This window comes from Otolemur garnettii, unplaced genomic scaffold, assembly GCF_000181295.1.
Source record: "Otolemur garnettii isolate 467f Iridium unplaced genomic scaffold, OtoGar3 scaffold00179, whole genome shotgun sequence".
Lineage (NCBI taxonomy): Eukaryota > Metazoa > Chordata > Mammalia > Primates > Galagidae > Otolemur > Otolemur garnettii.
In genome coordinates this window covers 2982124-2987004 of record NW_003852574.1, presented here as the reverse complement: position 1 = coordinate 2987004, position 4881 = coordinate 2982124, and positions in this window count along the sequence as shown.

Here is a 4881-nt window from a genome sequence, read left to right as displayed (position 1 = left end):
GCCTTCTGCCAGCATCCTTGAGAATATGATAGGCTAATTTGGATAAAGTTGGATAAAATCTCAGCCTTCACAATTTTTGACATAAAGGAGAGGGTAAGTGAGAAAGAGAAAGAATGGAAGACAAAGCAATGTGTTAATGAGTAGGCTCCCTTTGTAGGCAATCAAGGTTCGTCCTCAATTGCAAGATAGTATGCAGCACAACTCAGGGTTGTCCCAGCCAAGAGGTGAGGAAGCTGGGATATGAATCTACCAACTCCCCTCTCATCCTTGGGTTAGGACTGCTCTGAGGGAGTTAGCTCCAAGACACTTGTGGTTACTTACCCATCAGGCCTTTGCAGCAGAGAAAACTTTAGCTGAGAGTTGTAACTACTGTGTGGGAACTTGAATGCAAGGGGATGTGAGCTGCTTGGACCCCATCATTCTGTGAGCTCCTTATGAACAGGGCCTTATCTGAATAGTGCTCATCTCCAGTGCCTTGAGTAGTGCTCAGCAGACAGTGACTTGAATGCATACCCCACAGCCCAAAGATAAGGGCCTGCTTCCTTGCTTCTGTCCTCCACTAGGCAGTGAGTTCCTTATGGGCAAGGACTATGACAATTTTTCTTTCATACTCCAGTATCAAGTGTAGGCCTGGCTCAATGAAGGTTTATTGCACAAATGAAAGATGCAAATAAATAAGCTTCTAAAATAAACAAAATTCTAAGTCAGCTGAGACTAGACCAAGCTATCTTTAACTAGAGAAGGCTATCTATCCAAGATCAAAAGCAAGTGCACTTGACAAGAAGGCACCAGAGGCATTCCATGTACTTGAAAAACAAGACACAAATGCTTTAGTCATTACTGTTTTTCAATATTATACTGAAGGTCTTAGTCAAGCTATGAAACAAGGCAAGTAAATATGAGCTATAAGCTTAGAAAGGAAAAAAACAAATTTGTCATTATTTTTAGTGGCAAAATGTCAATGTAGAAAAATCCAAGAGCGGCTCGGCACCTGTAGCTCAGTGGCTAGGGTGCCAGCCACATACACCAGAGCTGGTGGGTTCAAATCCAGCCTGGGCCTGCCTACAATGACAACTACAACAAAAAATAGCCAGGTGTTGTTGTGGTGGGCGCCTGTAGTCCCAGCTACTTGGGAGGCTGAGGCAAGAGAATCGCTGAAGCCCAGGAGTTTGAGGTTGCTGTGAACTGTGACGCCACGGCACTCTACCAATGCTGACAAAGTGAGACTCTGTCTCAAAAAAAAAAAAAAGAAAGAAAGAAAGAAAGAAAAAGGTAAAATCCAAGAGAAGCTATGAATAGCAAATCTTTTCAAAGAAAACAAGATGACTAGTTACAAGAAAATCTTATGTAAATTAATGGCTTGCCCATGGACCAGCAAGAGCCAGTTAGGCCACCTTTCTATATGATAAATAAACATAAAACCTATATAGTATTCAAGACTAGGTCATCAGGAAAGCTAATCACGTATGTGGGGGCAGGAACCTGATGCAGCCAGAGGAGGAGGAAGTGAGACTGGGGGAACTAAAAACCACCTTCCTTTTGGCCATGAGTTTTACCTTCCTGCCCCTGCTTAACCCACCAGACCTTCTCCAGAGCCCATGAAGCAGGTGAACAGGTGCAAAATCTTGATTTCCTTTCCTGAACTGGCCCCCCTGCTCTAGGGACCAGACACAAGCTGGCTGTCCCACAGCATGGATTGGCTATACCCATTTCCAGAGTTATAGCAAAGCCAAATGTGGCAGCAACAGCTATGGCCCTGGACAGGGGTCCTAGGCTCAACCTAAAGCTCCTAGTTGGGGGGTAGGGGAGTGAAGGGACAAACAGTTAAGATGGAGTTCAGAGCCTGAGGGGTAAAAGCAGGCTCTGACCCCCATCTCTGGCCCTTCCCAGGTCAATCTTGCCCAGAGCACAGTGCTCTTAAGCCTTCTTGGATAGCTAGTAGCCTCCTCTGCCATTGGAGGGTGCATAAGGCCTTGCTGGGCCTTTGGAGAAGCAGGGCTAGGTTCAGGGAGTGACTGTGGCAGAAGCTCCATTTCCTCTCCTAGCTCCAGGGCCCACCCAAGCGTGACTGGCAAAGTCTGAAGAGCTAAGCCCCACCCTAGCCTCAAAGATCCTCCACCCTCAGCCCAGAGTTCTAGGCATCAATATTAATTTAGTGAGTAGGTGAACAGTGGGTGGGAGGCAAACAGAAGCTGGAGGGAAGCTAAAGACAGGGGAAAGTTCGAGGGGGTCAGGGAAGGTGAAAGCATTTGAGTAGAACTTGGAAGTCTGGCTTTTATTCAAGGAATATGAAAGAGAGAGAGAGAATGAATTCCAGGTGGTCAGGACAGCTCAAACAAAGGTATGGTATGTAGAAAATCCTGGGGTGAACCTTGGGAGACCTCTGTGGTTGGTCTCCAGATGGGTTCACTGGAAGAATCATAGGATTCACCTCCAGACATCAATTGAGTATAGTCCTTAATGGGTACCAAGCTCCAAGTAAAAAAATGGCCAGGGATATGGATAAGGTGCCTAGGTCTGGTTCATTCTGCTCCAGACCTGCCTCAACTTGCTATGTGACACTGGGCAAGTTATAGGTCCCTATGGATTTCAGTTTTTGGTTTTTTTTTTTTGAGACAGTCTCACTTTGTCACCCTGGGAAGAGTGCTGTAGCATCATAGCTCACAGCAACCTCAAACTCTTGGGTTCAACTGACTCTCTTGCCTCCGCCTCCCAAGTAGCTGGGACTACAGGCACCTGCCACAACACCCAGCTATTTTTAGAGATGGGGGTCTTACTCTGGCTCAGACTGGTCTCAAACTCATGAGCTCAAGCAATCTACCCTCCTCAGCTTCCCAGAGTGATAGGATTACAGGCATGAGACACCATGCCTGGCCTGGCTTCAGCTTTCTTTTCCATGAAATGGAGTTACACTTGAGCTCCATGGGCTCCCATGACTCAGAGGTAGTGGTTGGACCTCCAAGAAAAGGTGATAGTACACACACACACACACACACACACACACAGACTCTTGACCTAGTTTCCAGAGCCTGAAGCTCCGCTATCCAAGTGAGGCCCTGCCTGCATGGACACCTGTGATCATGGACATGGGCCAAAGTGCTCATGCATGTATGTGTGGGTGCCTGTGTGGGGGTGTGATGTGCTTGGCCTCCCCAGAGCTTAACACCTTCCATGGTTCCTTATTGTTGATGAGACCAATCCTAAGGACCCAACCACAGGGGCCTGTGGAGAGGAGTCTGTTCAAATCCATTAATTCCCCAAGGGCAAGGCCCGGTCTGAACCATCATACTTCCCTGGGCCCAGCTTCCAGCTGGTGCTCAACAAATGACTGTGAGTTGTTAATGGGCCTGGGGATGTGAAGAGAGACAGGACAGATAAGTGCCTTAGTTACTTCTTTCCCAAGGTTGGGGAGATGATCTCAACCTTCAGCACTCCCAGGACCCCTCACAGAGGATGCTGGCAGGAAATGAGGACTCTTCCCAGATGCTGTGCCCTCATTTGACCCCAAATTCCACCCTACCAGTGGCCTTAAGGAGGCTGTGGTACTGGGCTCTTGGCTGTGACTCAGCGGAAGGAAGACAGAAAGGGAGGGTGATGCTGAGGTTCTAGGGTTTTGCTTCTCATTTCTATCTAAAGCACAGCCAGTTCCCAGAAATGGAGGTACCTAGAACCATAGAAACTCCAGGATTTCAGGGGCACAGTGTTCCCCAGTCTTTCTATCAGTAGAGGCTCTTCCAAGGGCCTGGGGAAGCCCTTAGTCCATTTCTCCAGCTTGGGCTTTCTTCCCTGCTCAGACCAGAGATTGAGTGCCTGGAATGTCCACACTGGAACCAGGTAGAAGCTGTAGACACCTGGGATCTTTCAGAAGCAATGGCCCAGATTTACTTGCTATGACAGACGCTAGGTGGAAAGGAGTACTGGGTAGCTCCAGGATATGCGGAGGGGAGCAGGGGTCCTCAAACTTTTTAAACAGGGGGCCAGTTCACTGTCCCTGAGACCACTGGAGGGCCGGACTGTGGGCCCCAGGACGAGTCGGTTGCTAAGCAGGTCAGGCAGCAGCAGCAAAAACACCCGGCAGGCCGGATAAATGTCCTAGGTGGGCTGCATGTGGCCTGCAGTTTGAGGACGTCTGGGACAGAGTAATCAGAGCAGGCTTCTAGAGAGGGAATGGTCATGTGGGTCCACCAGGGTGCCCCAAATGCCCCACCCACATGAGTTCCTTCTCTTTTTTTTCTTCTTTCCTTCCTTTCTTCCTCTTTCTTTCCTTTTTCTTTCATATTTTTTAACTATTGAAAAAAATCCCAGTATAAAAAAATCACAGACTCAAATGGGCACAGTACCAAATTATGACACATTAGAATCTTCCCCATCTTCAGAGAACAGGGTTTGTGCTGAACTTGAAATAAAGTTTTTCTTGCTGTCCCCATCAAAAAGACTACAAGGTGGGCTTTAGAAACACCACCTTTTTTTTTTTTTTTTTGCAGTTTTGGCTGGGGCCAGGCTTGAACTTGCTACCCTCAGTATATGGGGCCAGCGCTCTACTGCTTGAGCCACAGGCGCCGCCCACCACTACCATTTTTAACCACTTACTTGTGAGAATCAGGAGTCACTTGGTCCTGTGCTACCGAAATCAAGCACTGAAAAAAAACTGGACACTGAGGCCAACATAAGACCTCAACTCTTTTCCCAGCCCCCAGTTTAAATGTGTTCACTGCTGTTTGCCTTGAACTTTATGTTAAGAAATAATTTGAACTTGGCTCCGCGCCTGTGGCTCAAGTGGCTAAGGCGCCAGCCACATACACCTAAGGTGGTGGGTTCGAATCCAGCCCGGGCCCACCAAACAACAATGTAATGATTTTAAAAACTAAGAACTTGGCTCCG